Source organism: Balaenoptera physalus (assembly GCF_965194825.1).
Source record: "Balaenoptera physalus genome assembly, chromosome: 10".
NCBI classification, from domain to species: Eukaryota; Metazoa; Chordata; class Mammalia; order Artiodactyla; family Balaenopteridae; genus Balaenoptera; species Balaenoptera physalus.
Genome location: NC_138889.1, coordinates 44,888,506 through 44,909,196, shown reverse-complemented (window position 1 = coordinate 44,909,196; position 20,691 = coordinate 44,888,506). Strand labels below are relative to the sequence as shown.

The 20,691-nt window shown below is 40.5% G+C and overlaps 1 long non-coding RNA gene across 1 annotated transcript in view; it reads left to right on the top strand.

Annotated features, from left to right (window-relative positions):
• LOC309636727 overlaps positions 1-20,691 on the top strand; it is a 464,863-nt gene that overhangs the window by 154,290 nt on the left and 289,882 nt on the right. The window lies entirely within an intron of this gene.

Below are 20,691 nucleotides of genomic sequence, written 5' to 3'. Positions count from 1 at the left end.
AAAAGCAAGAAGAGGAACATTGCGGGTGGCAGAGACAGTCAGAAGGAAAAGCTGCTCAGGATGGAGGGAGAAATCAGAGAAAGATGGAGCTGCTTCTGAGCAGAAGTGCCAATCTCTCTGTGGGCCACGCCTATATCCTCAACTCCCAAATGTATGAAGACCAAGGGTTCTCAGTATCTGAGGATCTGCTTTATCTGCACAGATAGCTACCATTTTTTACCCTCACATGAAACTGTATTCTTAATTTCAGTTTTCCAAGAAATGCTACTTGAAACTAAAAACGCAGTTTGAATATTTTGAGCTAAATGTATTCTCCTCTTAATTCCCTTTGCTTTAGTTTCTCTGTTTCCTTAATTTTTTTATGGCTGGAAGAATGTAATTCAACATGGTTGCTTAGAGAGACACTTTCCAGGTCCTCCCGGGTATACTGTAGACATTTTCTTGAAATTGGACTGAGGGAATAGAACCTCTAGTAAATAATTTATTATATTTGATATTAATTCATCTAGATTGTTTTACTTTTCTGAAAAGTACATACTAATGTTCTTAAACAGTGTGAAATATCTGTAGCCTCTGGTATTTCTGGAATATCTTTATCACCTCACAATTCTGTTTAGACAAGCACAATTTGGAGTTCAGCATCCCGGTGTATTCCTCTGAAAATGTGCTCTTTTGGCGAGATTTTTTTAAAGCATTGTGGACTTTACCCAGAGCACAGTAAATTGAACTTTCTAGGATGAGAGAAAAATATATTTTTCATATTACTGTTATCAGAAAGCTGCCTTTCTGGGAGCTCTTCACTCTAAAATTGGTCCTCACTCATTTGCCCAATCTTTTATGGTTCATCTGAAATTTTAAAATGTATGTTTCGCTGAATTTTGATATGGCAATGTCTCTTTATTTTCCTTAAATAACCACTTTGAAAGAATGACTGGCAATTTAAAAACTAGTACTTATTATTTCAGAACTTTCTAACAGATGACTCATAGGCTGAAAGCTTGCCACACATTCATTTTGGCTAGCATCAACATTACCTCCCGAAAATCTACAGAAATGTTTATACACGCTATGTTAACTGTGGGCTCTTCTGAGGATTGACTGGAAATTAAATAATTTATGCTTTTTTCTTTTTAGTTTGAATTCCTATAAATTAAAGCAAAAATAGAAATTGTATTTTTGGAGTAAACTAGAGTTTACTTTAAGAAATGTACAACAAGCAAAAAACTCTGCCACATTTCCCAACAAATAAAATATTGTTAACAAATGTGCCAGTGTTTCTCTGGGCAGTTTATATTTTATTTGGGAGTTTTCATATAAGTAAGTAATCAGAGAAAATGTGTCTTTGCTTAGCTCAGACTTTGGAGCTGGAAGGGGCCTTAAAAATTCTTTGTGTAAACTCTTCACTTTATTGACAAGAATGCCCAGAGCTTGAAAAGAGAAGTGAGTCAGCCAAGAATGGCATAATCTCTTCTGAATTTATAGAGAGGCACCAAGAGCCTCTCTCTGCCCTCCTTGGAGCTTTGTTGAGGATAACTGAATTGGGTCAGGCCAAGGAGAATCCTGGCAGGAACACTGGAGACTCTCAGTGACCAGTAAAAAGGAAGAAATTATCCAGGGTGATAGTCTAAGGAATCAGAATCCAGTCATTTCAGCTGTACGTTGTCCCTCCTAACCTTAACAGACCCCATAGCTGCAGTCGCCTCCTAAAATGAATCTGAATCTCTATCTGGTGTTTGGATACATAAATCAGTGTGTGGTTTGCCCTCTACAGGGTTTCCATACAGCTGTGTTGAATGGTCACTGCATGAGAGTGTTTACCCTCAGGGACAGATGGGGCTGAAGCCTAACATCCACACCCCCACTCCCCAAGCCATGCTCTGTGGCAGAGGGACGTGTTGAACCACTCAATGGAAACACGAAGTATGCCCCTTCCCAAAAGGGGTTCCCTAGTTCACCTAGAAGAAGTCATATGAGCTGGTGGAGTCCTGGATAGTCTACCAGTTGAACGTCTTTTGGGAAATCCACTTTTCAAGTAGGTAGCTTGGCTAAATGACCTTTATTAACAAAAACTCTGACTTTTTTACTTACAAGAGTGAGAAGGAGTGCATCTATCCCTCCTCCTTTATGCCAATTCTTCATAAAATTTCTAAAGGAAGCTTTGGCTAGTTGTCAGGATGTACAGGGCCCTCCAATGCCATTATAAATAGTAACCCTTGAATTTATAACTAGGGGCCATTTTTCATATTCCAATAACGATCAGTTCTAGGAGATACGTACACTGTGGCATTTTCTTAAAGAAGGCATTTTTACAAATCCATGCCCTTGGATATGTTTTAATGCTTCAGTTGTGTTTTGACATTTTCATGTCTTCACTAGCGAATTCCTGCAAATCTCTTCTCCTTGAAACCATTGCCTGCCCCTACTACCTCTCTCAGAGAGCTATTTGCTCACTGAAGGATTAGGGCAATTTGTATTACTCCTAACAATAAAATAATGTGATGTCTTTCTTTGCTTGAACTGTGAGGGCATCCGTTATTCTTATGTATCCTCCCATCACGCTGAAAATTCAAGTTGGTTTAATTTAATTCAATCCATTGAATCACAGAATGTCAACCCCAGAGCAGTAAGTATTTACAAAGTGCCAAGCATGCAGGCAGGACACTGTGCCCTCCTCTGTGGTGCCCATGTATGTCAGCAATTTTTCCTTCCTCTCCCCTCTGCTGAGGGCTGTGTCTGTTGAACAACAGAATGAATGTATACAATAATTACTTCTAAAAAAAAAAAAATCAATGGTACCTTCAAGAGCCCCAGGATAAAACCGCGCCATGGGTACCTGGTCCAATAAAACATAACAGGGCATCAGGAAAGACCAGGAAGAATTCTTAGAGCCACATTCATGTTGCTCCCATGCTTCTAAACCCCATATCTGGCTACATACTATTTCTGCCACCAGACCAGGGAGCCCCAGAGTCTCCACTGAATGTCTGCCACTAATCCTGGGTACCCAAAACTCTCTCCTTTTCATCTACCATTCTACCCTTTCCCCACAATCTAACAAGCCTCATGAGTGGTCATTAATACCCGATCTCAACCTTGCTTTCTTCTATTTTCACCTCTACCGAGGTGTCTACAATCCTCACAGTCAAGGCTCTATTTACAATATATTGGAAGAAAATATATGAACGAGCTAAAGCACAGATCTCAACTAGCTGAGTGAGGATGTTGGTAAATAATGAGGTAGGGGAGAAGAAACCAATAAGATAAAATTAATTCCAGATTATTATCTAGGATTCTTTGAACGTCTTTGAAATGAATGTGAGATTCAGTAACACTAGGGTTCTAATTCACTTCTTTACAGCAGCTACTAAACTAGGCTACAAGTAACAAGTGCTCTGTTGGCCTGAGGAAGTCGGTGCAGCTGCCACAGCTGTCACCAGAAGCAGTGTAGGCTTTCTGAGGGGCTCACCAGCTCAGCCAATTTTATTCATGATTATGATGACTACCTAGGCTTAATTCCCCCTGCACATATGTGACTTTTTAAGGACGTCAGTGGGGAAACAGTTCCACAATGTTCTTTGGTAATCCCTTCCTCTGGTCATGTATCCAATGGAGTCAGGGAGCTTTTCCACACGTCTGAGATAAATCCACCTGCAGCAGGCTTGGTCCCGTCCAGAGATTCTAGGCTGAGTGGAAATAAAGACCACCTGTGCCCCTGTACGCCTCTACTTTCCCTCTTCCACTCAATTTAATAATCTGATTTATTACATTGTTACTTTCATGGGGGGGTGGGTGTTGGGGCTTCTGAGCAGGCCAGAATAATTAATGACCCTCTTCCCTACCTGAGTTCTGAACAAATTGAGAAGTGAGTGAAAGATGGAGGTCAAATATCCCTTAATGACTAATAGTGGCTGAGGTAGAAGATGTAAGCTAGTAAGAGAGCTAAGGCTACTTAAAACCTCAGAATAGGTCAGACTTATTCCTCTCTACCCCGCCCCCTCCAAGGCCCAGGTGCATGCAGGTGAGATTTGCAGAACTCAGGGGCAATGAAGAAACCCTCTTCCCTGGGCACTTGTTCCCAAGGGAAGTTGATGAGCTGAGCTTTATTCTTCACAAATCTGCTAATCAGATTAGGCACTGTTCCTCCCCCAGGGTGCTGAGTGAATAAAGGGCTGGGAGAACAGCCAGAAGTATTCAGGGAAAATCTCTTCTAATGTAAACCAGAGGTTGGAAGAGGCAACCTTTACCTAAAAATTGACCAATCCTACGGACAGAAATTGAATCTCTTTTTAACTTTAAATTCTCATCTAGAGTTACTGGCCGATCATATTTTGGTCGACTTTAGCCATTCCAGGAGCATTTTCTGCCATTTCTGGGGTAGGTGCAACCGTGGGTAACGGTTTTTATTTCTCCTTCAATAATATTTACTTCTGCACATGCCTGGCTAATTATATGGCTTGGTCAACCAAACCAGGCTGGCCAAACTTCCCACAGGGGCTACTGCAGGAACTGAACTGCCCAGAGACTATTCATTTCAGTAGCCTGAAAGTTGATCTGGAGTCACGGCTCAGTCTAGTCCTCTGGCTCACTGTACAGAACCCTGTTCAGTCTGAGCAGTTAACTCGTTCCGAGCCATGTTGCTGCCTCGGTTGCTACGGTGGCACTAATTCCACTCCTTGGTTGAGACAGCCAGTACATGATGCCCTTTCTGGAACACCTCACACCTCCATTGTCTTGCAAAAAGCCCAACTGAATAGATGGCAGGGTCTTAGTGTTAAGTTTGTAGGAATAAGGCAGGATAAGGAAAAGTTAGACTGGTATCCTGATTAGCAGAATCAGTCTGTCAGGGGACACACAATGACACCTATAAATGTGTTGTTAGCGCAGCTATTTGTGTATTATACTATATTATGCATTTCCTAAGGGCAGGGAGGGATATTACCTTACTTTGTCAAGTTTCCTTTCTGTGCCTTGAATGTTTCTTACAAGGGAAAGGACACAGGGTGTCCTGGAAGGAACAGGGCTCTAGAGCTTGATGAGCTTAGGTGAGATTCAGCTCTCTCGGTGGTTTTGGGGGCACATCTCTCTACCTCTCTGAGCTTCGGCTTTCTCATCTGTAAAATGAACACATAAAAATTACCTCATGTGTTTATGGTGAAGATTGAATGAGTTTACTCATGTAAAGTACTTAGCACACTACCTGGAAGACAGTGGCATAAAGTTGATTAAACTAAATAAATTCCTATTACGATGATCTACCAAACAACAGAAAAGGTAGCATTCAGATACACTATTTTGGTACTTTCTGAGGCAAAAATTTTGACCAAAGAGCTTGCCCTTCAAAGAACTATATTTCTAAATGCCTAAGTTATAATTCATTCTTGGCCCTTGTTCTCTAGTCTTGACCTTTTTTTGATGGCACTAGCCTACAATATCTCTAATTTCTCATGAAAACAGAAATAGAAGCCATGTCAAGGTGAGATTTCTAGGAAGGAATAAAAGGGAATAGGATTGCATATCTTAAGAACCTACATGAGACAGGTGCTAACATCCACTCAATTAAAAAGTAGCAGAGCTGTAATTTCAACCCATATCTGTCTGTTTCCAAAGCACTTATTTTTCCCACTGAACCATTTGCCAGGCTATTTAGTGGATGTCTGTTAAATAAACAAACGTGGTGGAAAAAGCCTAAGCTAATGGTAAGTCTAGGTATACTGAAGGATAACCTCTTACTTCAGTAATTTTTCTGTAGGTAGTAATTAGGGGGGAATATTGGGGAAATGGACTGACTATAAATAAGTCTCACTTCTTTTGTTTCTATCTCCTCAATATTTATTCCAACAGCCTCATTCTCAGCTGATCTCCCTGCCTCCACAATAGTATCCTTCCATTCCATCCAAGTATTGAATACTACTGTGTCTTGATGCATACTAAGTGCTGTATAAGTACTTGTGGAATGAAAAATCTATATATTGTTTGTAGCCAGCATATTCTAAATTAAAATTTGCCCAAAATTTACAAACAGCTCATGTGGCTCGATATCAAAATAACAAACAACCCAATCCAAAAATGTGCAGAAGACCTAAATAGACATTTCTGCAAAGAAGACATACAGATGGCCAAGAAGCACATGAAAAGATGCTCAACATTGCTAATTATTAGAGAAATGCAAATCAAAACTGCAATGAGGTATCGCCTCACACCAGTCAGGATGGCCATCATCAAAAAATTTACAAATAATAAATGCTGGAGAGGATGTGGAGGAAAGGGAACCTTCCTACACTGTTGGTGGGAGTGTAAATTGGTACAGCCACTATGGAGAACAGTATGGAGGTTCCTCAAAAAACTAAAAATAGAGCTGCCATATGATCCAGCAATCCCACATCTGGGCGTATATCCCGAGAAAAATGTGGTTTGAAAGCATACATGCACCTGAATGTTTATTGCCATACTGTTTACAATAGCCAAGGCATGGAAGCAAACTAAATGCCCATCGACGGTTGAATGGATAAAGAAGATGTGGTACATATATATAGGGTTGGCCACAGAGTTGGTTTGGGTCTTTCCATAAGATCTTATGGAAAAACCCAAACGAACATTTTGGCCAAGCCAATATAATGGACTATTACTCCGCCATTAAAAAGAATGCAATAATGTCATTTGAAGCAACATGGATGGACCTGGAGATTATCATACTAAGTGAAGTTAAGTCAGACAGAGGAAAACAAGTAACATATGATATTGCTTATATGCGGAATCTTAAAGAAAATGATACAAATGAACCTATTTACAAAACAGAAAGACTCACAGACTTATAAAATTAATTTATGGTTACCAGGAGGAAGGGTAGGGGGAGGGATAGAATGGGAGTTTGGGATTGACATGTACACACAGCTATATTTTAAATAGATAACCCACAAGGACCTACTGTATTGCACAGGGAGCTCTGCTCAATATTCTGTAATAACCTAAATGGGAAAACAATTTGAAAAAGAATAGATGCATATATATGTAAAAAAAATAAATAAATAAACAAATAATAAAATGAAAAAGAAAAGAAACAATGTGATAAAGAAAAAATCTTGCCTTTGCTCTCTCCTTACAACACTTTGATATATCTTCTTTGCCTTTAGGTTGTTGAAACTCAGAGGTATGACATTCAAGAGCTTTCGGATCTGGCCTCTGTTTCTGTCTGTATCCTCATCTGTAATCACACCATATGTTCAAGTCATACTGAACTGTCTGCATATCCCCAAACATGTTCCTCCTCAAGATCTTTGCATATGCCTATTCCTGGAATACTCTTCCTACAATCTCTTTACTCCTTATCCACTTATTTTTCAGGTCTTAATCTAGAAGGAAGCTTTCTCTGAACTCTCATTAGATAAAAATAGGTGTCTTCTTTGTGCTTCTTTGTTAACCTTTCTGATGGTATTTGTCTACTTCTATACTCTCCTTATCTACCTATAGCCATTAAACTGTACGAGAGAGCAGCTATTCTTTTGTTATATTCACTTTTGTATCTTCGGGCCTAGCATTAAGGGTTTGTTTAATGAACAAATCAAACAATCAGTGAGCAGGGTCACAGACATGAATACGAAAGTAGTTGGGGTAAATTGGGAGGACAGTTTACATGCATTAGAGTCCATAGTCCTGAAACTGTTGACCTTGATAGCGCCCCTAAAGTCAATACCATTTCACACGTGTATCTCCTAGGGAACTTTTAGACCATCTTGTCAACAAGAAGCAAAATCAACCAGTATTGAAATGAAATGTGTTTGTTGAGTTAAATTTGAATTGAACAAGCAGGAGAGAACATTTCTAAGTAATGGCATGTATATTCAACCTCATAGATCATTTTATACCTAAACAATAAACTGGTAGAGATTATCTAGAAAGACACTCATTCTATAAAGATCAAGTGCCTGCTCTGTGCCAACAGAGAACTAAGCAATGAGATTATAAAGGTGAATAACATGCACTAAACTGCTCTGTGTCTCTGTTCCCTTACCCTAAAATGAGAATTTTAAAAGTACCTAAGTATCTATCTCACAGAATCATTGTGAGAATGAAATGAGTTAATTCACATAATTGCTTAGTATAATGGCTGGCTCCTAGTTAGCACTCAAAAATGTTAGCTATGGTGAGGTGATGATGAAAGTGAAATGATGGTGACGATGCCACCACATGGAGCTTACAGTCTCATAGAAACAAAACCGAATTATTGTTCTACAGCATGAAAAAGCACCATAAAAAGGAAAGAAAAAGAGACAACTGTATGACAAAGAGAGTAATCACCTCTGCCTGGGGGTGGCAAAAGTAGATGGAACCGATCATAAAGGCTTTATGGAAGAAGAGACCAAGCTGAGGCTTAAAGAATTAATAGGAGTTGCAGGCAGTTGAAAACCTTGTCTTAAGGCTCTTAAGGACCTCAATCCTGTTTTTAATTCCTCCTATGATAAGAAATATCTTTTCCATAAATGAAGGTCTTAACAACTGGGCCATCTCATCAGGAGAAAATAAATACGGAGGTACAGAAAATGTCTCCTTCCTCACTAAGGTTTATTTGTCTATTCCAATTTTCCAGAAAAGCATTTTAAAGTATTTCAATAAAAATATGTTAATTAGATTGAAGTCTGGATATATTTTAAATTTTAATTTTTTTAATGGCTCACCTATCAAAGGGGGATTATCTCTCTAATTATTTTCATGGCACCTATCACAGGTATCTTCCTGCTTTGACAAATGCATTCACGTTTAGGCAAAACATACGTGCCAAGAAAATTACAGTGTCTGTCAACCATGGAGGAATCTGGAGGGCATGCTTTGCTATGAATATCACAGAACGTGGAGTTCTAAGACTGTGGCCACTGTCCTAAGCTGGAATTGTAGGTCCTCGTGGAAATTTTTTTTTAAAAGGACTCTTTTAACCTGGTATTCACCGGTATTAAAAATCAAATAGATACTCAGCCAAAGAGAGCCCCTCACTCTATGGTGTTTTGTGTTTTCCTCCAAGTGTAACAAAACAGTATTCATATCCCAGGAATGGACGTTTCTGCTGCTAGGGCAAAAAACTTATTTCATCTTCCACAAGTATGGAAAGTGTTACAATCCAAACAGGGCTCCCTTATCCATGGGTACAACTGCCTACGAGCTAGACTTGTTAAGCTACATAAATCTTATTAGCCTCCAGTATCTTCAACCTTTCATTTGGGTCTCCTCACGATCTAAAGTTTGCTTTATTGCTTTCCCTCTTTTTTATGTTTATGATGTAAAGTCATTATACATCCACAGCCAATAAACTAGCCAGAGATGAATACCAATGGCAATGATATAACAACAGCAGACATAAAAAATATAGCTGGAATCCACCATAAACAGGCAAAACTGAGCTCCAAAGACTGTTTCACAATTCAGTTTATAAAAAGCAGAATGCTGTCAGCCCAGCCACAGGAGGACAATCAAACTGGCTTTCCTGGACAGGCACGGCAACTCATTGATCAACTCTGTCACTTCAGACAAAGTTAGCAAAGGGAAATACCGCTCTCTCCTTCCACTCCAGCAGTAGGAGACCAGGGGAGGCAGGGAAAGTGAAGGGAGGAGGGCATGATGTGTAGATGTTAAGGCAAGCAGCCAGGTTTGGGGAAAACCACAGGGAAATCTCAGATGAACCTGCGTCGGAATACTCAGGATAATCCTTCACTCATTACAGCGCTCTTAAAGCCTATTTCAGAGACGACTAAGTGATGCAGTTTAGAGACCATGAAAGAGAAGACCATGTTTTTAAGTCAATAATCAAGTATAAAAATATACTTATAGGAAAAATGGAAAACTTTCTGCAATAGGATTTTCTCAGAAAATCTAGATACTATGGTTGGCAAACCCACGAGATAACCCAGTTTTCCAGTCAAACAGATTACGGTATGTATAAGCTTTGCTGATTAGAGATGCTCATTTATTTCATTCATGGATCTATTTAATTACTACATACACACACGTGAACACACATGCATGCTAGGCCTTTTTCTAGGTGCTAAGATTTAGGCTTCACACAAAGTAGAATGAAAGTGTGGCAAAATGAAGATGACCAATGTGTGTTGAGATTAGTTCAGGCAAGAAGCTTTGAGGAGACTCTTAGAAGACAAAGCGTTTAGGCTGGATCTTAAAGGCTAAGCGAGATTTCAACAGGCAAAGTAGAAGGAAACAGGATGCTTCAGAAGAAATAGCACAAAAGATGGTACAGAGGTGTGAGTGTGTATTCAGGTTAAGAGTAGACCAGTGAGGGCGGAGCATTGGTAGGTGGAAGGGTGAGTAGGAGGTAAGAACAGAAAAGTAGGGTATGAGCAGAAACCTGACCTGAGACAGATGTGGGGTTTATTCCTAGAGACTGTATCGTAAACATCATTCATAGTTGAGGCTGCATCCGCCCTTTCCTGAACTGAGATCTCACTGCTCCACCTCACTCACCCTTTGCATTTCTGCTTCTGAAATTGTATCAATAGGAGCTGCCACACCATCTGTGAGAAGAGCCTGGCAAATTTGGTGGGTATTTGCTATAAGAAGGTCACATTCCCAGCTGTTGGGTCATGTAATCCACATCTTCTCTCACTCCCCCTCACTCCTTATTTTGCAGAGAGCTATTTACGGTCCAGCCTCTCTCCTTCCTTGTTTCTACTCTCCACCTGCTGTTGCAGAGAATTGCCGTGATCTTATGTGTTCTTTAAAATGCAAGGACATGAAGCACACTAATTAAATCTGCAGATCAAGCTGAAACGAAAGGCATAGCAAAACCACGAAGGACAGGCAAGTACCATAAAGGGGCTGCAGAGCTCAGAAATATGGGCAGGAAATTACCAAATGAGCCTCAGCATGGAGGCCTGAAAGCTAATACAGCTGGAGGAAAGGAACCTGAAACACAGCTATTTCAATTTCCAGGGAGAAACCTGGAAAGCAAGAAACGTCGAGCAAGAAAAAGAAAAGAAAAGAAAAGAAAAAAAAAAGAACAGGAAGGTGATATTAGACACTTCAACATAAGCTTATGGTTCGGGGAAGCAGAATAAAAAACAGGGTGCATTTCTTGGCTGCATTTTAAGTTTCATGGCCAGACATGGCTGCAAGGTGATACCTATGTGGAGCTGCCATGGGGTAGACAGAGTTTGGTTTTCAGGTGCTTGGGTAATAGAGTGAAATAGACAAACAGGGGGCAAATGGAAGCCATGGTCAGAAACAATCAATGGACGGGAGTGACTGAATTCCAAGAAGGGGAGATGGATTGATGTTGGTAATCTCATCTGGTGACAAGAGACAGTGAAGATGATGAAGAGCATAGGAACACGTGCTCTAAGGAGAAAAAGCCTGTGCTGGGGTGTTGCTTGTCAAAAGGGCAGTAAGCGTCAGGGAAGAAAAGGCGGTTTTGAAAAGTTGGCAAGTACTTCCAAATGGGCAGCAACCTTAACGCGGTCATCCAGAGAGCTGTGAAAACAGCATTGTCAGAGATGTAGAGGAGAATGTGCACACAGCTCTTTGGAGGGTGAGTCTGAACCCGAAACCAGCTTCGACCTTCTGACAAGGTTGCATCATCAATCCAGGCTCAGCGTCAATTCAGATAGCATCTGGTCTGTTTTCTCATTTTTAATTGATTCAAGAAAAATAGTTGAACAAGTAGAATGTGTGTTCTGAAGTAGAGTTGATGTTTCACTAGCGTGTAAGCTCATAGAGAGCTGGGACCTTGTCTTGTTCATCTCTGAATCCCAAGTGTTGAGTGCAACAGATATGCTTATTCAGTGTTTTCTGAATTAATTAATGATGCAGAACTGGAAAAAAAAAAAAATATCCCTGCAGTGAAGTTCCAGAACACATTTTTGGCAGTCCAGAGGTTCAGCACTTCTGAGGCTCTTTGGGAACTTCTCCCAAAGGGTTTGAATTCAAGAAAGAGATTTGTGCTTCTCTGCCTTTTCAGGGCTCAGCGCATCCTTTATCAGGGATAGAAAACCCCTCAGCATGGAGTTGGGCACTCTCCCACATTTAAAAATTAGATAGCTTCTTTCTTTCTAAAATCTGAGTGAGAGACGGAAGAAGCTGACGGGAAGTGTTCATTAATTTATTGAACAAATGTTAGGCTGCTGTATAGTTCAACAGCTAAGAGCATGGGCCTAAGAGCCAGATGGCCAGATTTCGAATTCTGGCTTCGCTGCTTCCTAATTGGGTATATCCTTTGGCAAGTTATCTAACTTAACTGTGTTTCAGTTTCTTCATTTGTAAAACAGGATAATAAAAGTTCCTGATGAATGAGGTTGTTGTACGGATTAAATTAAATAATTCATGGAAAGCATTTAGAAGAAAGCTGATCAGTAAATCTTTCCTTTCTGGGTGTTTATGTGTGTATGCGTGGATGAATTGAGCACATGCCCTGGGCTGGGCACTCCTGCACGCTGCAGAGACAGTGGGAAGCAAGACAGGCAAGGTGTGAGATCTTCACTTCTCGTTAGAGAGTCAGACTGTAAGCAAGGAAGTGAGTAAATGAAAATGATACTTTCAGATGCAGATGAGTTCCATGAAGAAATAAAATGACATGATTTGCTAGACGATGACTTGGGGAGAACCAAGGTGCTATATTAGAGAGGCCAGAGGAAGACTCTTTGAGAAAGTCTGAGCCAAGATCTGAATGACCGGAGGGAGCCAACCATGGCAGGGTCTGCGGCAGAGGAAACACCATGTGCATATATTGCCTAAAAGTGAAGCAAGTTTGTCATGTTCAAGGAAGAATATGTGACAGAGTGACAAGGCCTTGGTGACAAGAGGGAGGAGAGATAGGTAAACACTAGGAGAGAAATAAGATCAGATCTAGGAGATAACCAGATCATGTAGAGCTTTGTTGCCCAAGATAACAACTTTGGGTTTTGTCTGAATGCAGTGTGAAGCCATTTGAGACTTTTGAGCTCAAAGTGACGTGCTCTGATTTTGAATTTTTCAAGGATCACTGTGGCTTCTATGTAGAGAGTAGACTATCTGGTCCAAGAGAAGAAGCAGAGGGACAAAGTAGAGGCTACTGGCTATTGCAGAATCCAGATGAGTTAATACCCCTTGGACTAGGGTATAGCGTTAGAAATGGAAAAAAATGTGATGGGTTTAAATTACCTTTTAGAGTAGAACTAACCGGACTTCTTTGATTAAGCCCTGAAAGAAAAAAAAAAAAGTTTTGAAACACTGATTATGCACAGTGCCTGCATTTAAATGACTTCCAAACTGTATTTTTCAGGGTCTTGGTAGGAAACAGAATCCCACTCAGACTTTAATGAAGGGATCATCTATAGAGGCATGAGCAAAACGAAGGGAACCGGTAGGCAGGTGGAGAACACAGAAACTAGCAAGAGTGGGAAGTGAGAAGCCACCACGACCCCTACATTTGAAAAGGCAAGAGGAGGAAATTGCATTAACGAGGTCCCGTGAAACATGGAGCCTTGGAGCAGAGCCATCTGGCAGGAGATGTAATCCTAGAGGAACGTGTCACCGCCACAGAATGTGGCCCGGAGCACAAAGGAGGTGGAAGGAGGGACTAAATACTTTGACCTCTCTCCTCTCACACACCAAGATCTGCTACTGCCTGCAATAATCCCAGCAGAGGTCCCTGCACGATGATCTGAAGCGTCGGTCTCCCTGGAGCACAGAATACAACAGAGAAAAGCACAGGATAGATCTGGTATGCTGACAGCGTAGAGCTGAAAGCATACAAATATGCACAACTGTTAAGAAGAAAGAAAATATAATCTGGAACAAGTCTAATACCAACTTCAGGGTTTTCCTACAGGCTCAGCCCAGAGTCTGCGCCTAATTCAAATTCTTTTCATGCAAAAGACCCAAGGATGCAACGCAATTGCCCTTCTTGTCAATGTGGCCAGTACCCATTCTGTTCTTTTTTTTCCCCTCAAGGAGGGGGATGTTGGGCTGCACCCCACAAGCCTACAAGCCCTGCATTTGCCCAGTTTCAAGACTGAAGAAAGAACCCCTGGAGTCAGCAACAGAGACATCAATGGCTTGATGGATGCGGGACCGTACATGTCTGAAGCAAGGTCCTGGGGCAGCACCCCATCATGTGCGCCGCATGGAGGGCAGGACACGATGGAAGTCTCCGTTCCCAAGGGGAAGAGGAGATTATCAGTTATAGGGCAATTGACGTCAGGTGGGCTCATTAGTTACCAGGGAAACCAGCAGACAGGCACGCCCCTCACCGCCCCTTTGATAAGAACAAGCACCAGCTGGGCCCTGGGGGCAAGTATGCAGGAAGGTGAGTCATGTGAGTAGGGTGTAGGTGCGACAGGCACTGGTTGAGCAGGGGACGTACAAAGAGCAAGAGAACAGCCATCATGAGTGGCTTGACCATACGGGGGGGGGTAAGTGTGGTTACAGGAGGTGATTTAATTTCTTCATTGCCTCTGAAGCAAAATATACATTTCTTTGTTTTAAGAGTTTTACCGCCAATAACTATAGAAAAATATACAGAGGATAACACACAATAACTAGCACAGGGGAGTTATAAAACTCACAGTTCTAATTGCCATGGCCAGGGGCCCACGGTGCCTGCAACCCTCTGAGGCTATACATTAAATGGAAGGCCCAGTGACATCTGTCTTTTGCTTTTGTTCTCTCTTTCCATCTGATTCGACATAAAAACAGCTAAGTAGCCCCCTCTCTTTCAGCCTAGACAACACATAACTCCATGTTTTAATAGAACAATTTGACCAAGAAACACCCACCTCACCTGACCAAAAAGCTACAGAAACCTCTATGGCAGGCTTCCTCCATACAACTGCTCATGGAAGAAAGTTTTCATGACTCTCTCTGGGTCCTTATTCCTCTCGCCTGTATCACTGCCCATATCCACCTCCGCATTTCTCCCAGCAGCCTAACGCTAAGCAGCTGTGCAAGGGCAGATGCCAGTCTCTGAGGAGCTCCTGGATTCCCACGGAATGTGATTTGCCCCATCATATTAGAGCCTGCCTCCACTTTGCTTTCTTATCGCATCTGAGGCTTGAGAAGTCTGTGTGCACAATAAAACAATGGCCTTTTAAGCTTCCCCTGTGGACTTAATCACTAGGCAGCCTGGTGCAGCTTGCTGTGCTGATCACGTTGATGACTTAACCTAAATTCTTAATGCTCCATCTCAGTGCAAAGAAATGGCAATTTTTAATAAAAATGTAACTCTTACCTTAGCCCACCAGACAACTGCCAATATTCCATGAATTCTAGACTATAAATTCAATCGAGACACAGATCCTGTCTGCCTCAAATATTAGTGTATTCCCTAGAGCCTATCATCATACCTTGTATACAGTTAGTGCTTAATAAATATCTTTGAGTAGCAAATTGTTTTGCAAATGGCATTTTTAAGTGCCACTCCTGCCTGTGCCACACTAAACCTACACACATACACACACACACACACACACACACACACACACACACATACTCTTTCTCCATATTCACGTATGTAAGATGTTCTCCGTGCTACTTTAGCTCAAGGCACCAAGAGAGTTATCAGTGTAAGAAAGCAGAGAACTTTTCTTTAGAAGGACAAGACAACAAACTTTCCCTTGACAATGGTCCCAGGAACAGTATAGCCCCCATCCCTCTCTAGCTCTGTCCTTGCCAGTTCTGAGAGCCCTTGCCTATTTGCTTCCTCTCCACAATCAAAGGGAGGAATTCAGTTCAATCTCTTCTTTCACTATTACCTTTGCTTCATCAAATTTTCTACAGAGGAGGGCTTCTCCACCCGAGGAATTTTTAATGACCATTCCAGACTAAGCATCTGTATGCCTTTATTCCAATCTTCCTCCCCCATAAAACCTTTCCTGTATCCCTTCTCTAGTTAGAAGAAATACAAAAGGAGCCTTACTGCCCCCACCTCTAGCCCCATCCTCAACCCACACATGGTACATATGGCCACTCTATAGCGATTATCTTTTTGCCTTGTTTAATTGCATATTTGTTTCATAACTAGACTATAAATGTTTGAGGAAATGCCCTGTCTTTTCATCTTTATATTCCCTCACACATATGCTATCTCCAATCAGAAATACAGTCTTCTATTTGGTCCCAGAGCTGTTGTTTCTTTCCAGATTTGACCTGTCAAAATAAAAGTTATTTGGAAGAAAAATCTAAAAATAGAAAAAACCCAAAATAGTCAGGTTAACCCCATGAAGGTAAATGCTCTCTGAGAAGTGCACTTTGAAAGCTCCAGGTTAAATGCTACTTGAGTCCTGTGAACTAGAATTCCTCTGAGAGTTCTTTCCCACCTTCCTCAGGCATGACATCTCTTGGTCCCACACCTTCGGTTTTGCAAAAGCAGCACAGAACCTGTCTGCAAGCAGCACAAGCACAGCAGGTTCATGGATGGGCAGAGATGACAAAAATATATTAACAGCATCCTCACATGTAGCATGTGGATACACCATTTGACACATTGGGTTGTGAAGAAGGTGTTTGATAATATTCAGGAAAGAAAGAAGGAGAGAGAAAGAAAGAAAGAAAGAAAGAAAGAAAGAAAGAAAGAAAGAAAGAAAGAAAGAAAGGAAGGAAGGAAGGAAGGAAGGAAGGAAGGAAGGAAGGAAGGAAGGAAGGAAGGAAGAAAGAAAGAAAGAAAGAAAGAAAGAAAGAAAGAAAGAAAGAAAGAAAGAAAGAAAGAAAGAAGGAAGGATGGAAGGAAAGAAAGAAAGAAAGAGAGAGAGAGAGAAAGAAAGAAAGAAAGAAAGGAAGGAAGGAAGAGCTACACAAAAATAAACTGAAAATGGATTAGAGACCGAAATGTAAGACTGGACACTATAAAACTCTTAGAGGAAAACATAGGAAGAATACTCTTTGACATAAATCACAGCAAGGTCTTTTTTGATCCACCTCCTAGAGTAATGGAAATAGAAACAAAAATAAACAAATGGGACCTAATGAAACTTAAAAGCTTTTGCAAAGCAAACAAAACTACAAACAAGACAAAAAGACAACCCTCAGAACGGGAGGAACTATTTGCAAACTAATCAATGGACAAAGGATTAATCTCCAAAATATATAAATAGCTCGTACAGCTCAATATTAAAAAAACAAACAACCCAATCAAAAAACGGGCAGAAGACCTAAATAGACATTTCTCCAAAGAAGACATACAGATGGCCAAGAAGCACATGAAAAGCTGCTCAACATCACTAATTATTAGAGAAATGCAAATCAAAACTACAATGAGACATCACCTCACACCAGTTAGAATGGGCATCATCAGAAAATCTACAAACCCTCTTGCACTGTTGGTGGGAATGTAAATTGATAGAGCCACTATGGAGAACAGTATGGAGTTTCCTTAAGAAACTAAAAATAGAATTACCATATGACCCAGCAATCCCACTACTGGGCATATATCCAGAGAAAACCATAATTCAAAAAGACACATGCACCCCAATGTTCATTGCAGCACTATTTACAATAGCCAGGTCATGGAAGTAACCTAAGTGCCCATCGACAGACGAATGGACAAAGAAGAGGTGGTACATATATACAATGGCATATTACTCAGCCATAAAAAGGAACGAAATTGGGTCATTTGTAGAGACATGGATGGATCTAGAGACTGTCATACAGAATGAAGTAAGTCAGAAAGAGAAAAACAAATGTCGTATATTAACATATATATGTGGAACCTAGAGAAATGGTACAGATGAACCAGTTTGCAGGGCAGAAATAGAGACACAGATGTAGAGAACAAAGTATGGACACCAAGGCGGGAAAGTGACGGGGGGGTGGTAGTGGTGGGATGAATTGGGAGATTGGGATTGACATGCATACACTAATATGTATAAAATAGATAACTAATAAGAACCTGCTGTATAAAAAATAAAATAAAATTCAAAAATTCCAGAAAAAGAAGAAAGAAAGAAAGAGGGAGGGAGGAAAGAAGGGAAAGAAAGAAAGAAAGAAAGAAAGAAAGAAAGAAAGAAAGAAAGAAAGAAAGAAAGAAAGAAAGAAAGAAAGAAAGAAAGAAAGAAAGAAAAGAAAGAAAGAAAGAAAGAAAGAAAGAAAGAAAGAAAGAAAGAAGAAGAAGGAAAGGAAGGAAGGAAGGAAGGAAGGAAGGAAGGAAGGAAGGAAGGAAGAAAGAAAGAAAGAAAGAAAGAAAGGAGGAAGGGGAGGAAGGAACGAAAGAAGAAAGAAAGAAGGAAAGAAAGAAAGAAAGGAAGGAAGGAAGAAAGAGAAGAAAGAAAGAAGGAGAGAGAGAAGGTGGGAGGGAGGAAGGAAAAGAGAGAGAGAGAAAGAAAGGAAGAAAGAAAGAGAGAGAAAAGACAAACCTTACATTTACATATGGCTTACTATCTAAGAGTAATTCATATCCATTCTTACAGCTCGTCTTCACAACAGCTCTCTACAGGAGGCTGGTTAGTTATTATCCCCCATTTCACAGATGAGGACACTGAGGAACAGTGTTTGAATTACTTGCCTGAGGTCACGTAGCTCTAAATGGCAGAGCCAAGTCTCAAAACAAGGTCTCCTGACTCCTAGATCCAAAACTACCACACAAGCTTCAAATCTTTCGGGAAGATTTGAGGGAGGAAATGAGATTTCTCTAAAAAATTTTATTTCCTAAGTAATGCAAGTGGGCAAGGAGAGTGGAGATCATAGAAGTGGTCCTCCAGGGGAGAGGAGACTAAGAAACTTCTTATTATAAAATCCAAGGTCAGGCCTCTGAGAGCCATGTTTAGGTTTGCAGTGCCACTGAAAACCAGAAGCATTTTTACTTAATTACTTCCAAATTTCACCTGAACTGGGGCTACTCCTGATAAACAAAAGCTGCCCTGGAGCAATGAAAGTCTGTTCTGCCAGCAGCATTAACTAAAGGGGAGAAGCCCTATTTTATCCCAGACCTCGGCAGTAAGAGGCCAACTAACCACTCTTTTATCTGTAATGCCCTCATGCCTTCACTCACCACTGCTACAAAGCAACTGGTAATTTATGCAGTTTCCTTATGTAAGATCTTAAAGAATTTCCAATGTAAACCTACACATTTCCAGGCTCTGCTACTTAGGAATGTAAATTACTCATTTGTTTGCCTTTGATATGTTGGTATTATATCTTGTTACCAACAACTGGGATTTCCCAGAAGAGAAAATTGTACATCTCTCCTATGAAGATATATTTTAATAAAGTATAAAAATGTTTAGCCCTCAGTTATTCATAGTTGTACAGGGAATACTTAAGATTCTATTCACCAGAAAGAATCTATGCAAAGATTTATGTGTGTATTTTGTTGCCCAGGGGAATAGCACATAGAGGCTTCAGATTTGCACAGCCAGAGAGGTTGCTAGGTCTGAGACTTTAATGCTCTTCAAATCATCTAAAACTTCTAGCATTTAAAAATAGTTGTTATGTGTATGGATCTGAGATGAGAATGACCAAATTCCTTATGATGTTGGAAGAAGGCTATTTGACAATCTGAAGGTCAAAACAACTGGCAGTTACTTGGACAGAATTCACATCTGTTCAGGTGATACATTGTAAGAAAAAGAAAGCGGGAAGAGACTTTGAATTTAAAATATTGTAGGGAAATTGGTAGAGGCTTGGGAGCTTGACTAGGACACCTTAAGTTAATATTTAAACTGATTTCTGAATACCAACAAGCCTAAGAGCGAATCTACCATAATTCAGAAGTCTAAGGATGTTAGTTACTTGTTCTGCAGCCCATCCAGAAGTCAAACTGATGACACAGCATGGCCCAAGGCACACACCAGAAATCACATGGTTAGCATAGACTATCTGTCCTGTCCCAAGGCCCCCAAATATACAAAAACTCTCTTGTCAGGCAGGATATTCCAAAGGCTTAAGAGGTAGCTCCAAGACACTGCCCTTTATTTAGAATGTATAGGGTTTCAGTACCTCAAGGCTGCCTAGTTAACCCTTTACCAAACAGGGACTGAACCATGGAGGGCTTCGTGGGAAGCCTTGAATATGAGATAGGGAATAGACAGCTTAATCTAGCAGCAGAGTTTAAAAGAGTTAGCAGAGAAAAGGGCGGAAACTAGGGGACCAATTCTAAATTAGCTCTATTCACCCAAGTAAGATAATGAGATCCTGAAAAAGCATGAGAACCAAGGGGCATTTTTAAACAGAGGGATTATATGATGAAGTCTATGTAAAGTTCAATCGGGCAGCAACGTGTAGAACCATACTAAACCATCATAAACAGGAAAGCCTCAATCCCAACATAGAAACTTCCCAGCCAAGAAAATACACAAATTCCTGCCACACCCCATTACACATGTGTAGAAAAGATCTCAGTATTTGGAGAGAAACTATAGTAGTTGAGCTCTTGAAATGATTTCCAACTCTATATATCTAAAATGATCTTCTACTAAAAATAAATGTTGTGGTAGTATAATAATATAAAACTAAATTTTTTTCTGATTTTTTTTCTTTTTTTCCATTTGGCCCTTCTCCCCATTCCAATAGTCAGGTTTTCTTTGCCCAAGGACTTAGGAAATGGATATGACAGTCTCACAAAGAAAGAGAGAGCAAGAGAGAGAGGCAGTCCCTCTTTATCTTTATGCATTATAAGCTCATGCACTTGGGAAAATATAAAGAACATACAGCTAAGACAACAAACTAGGCAAAAAATAATCATAAGAACAAGTCATCCTGCCCCAGCCTTTACTCTCAAGGATATTC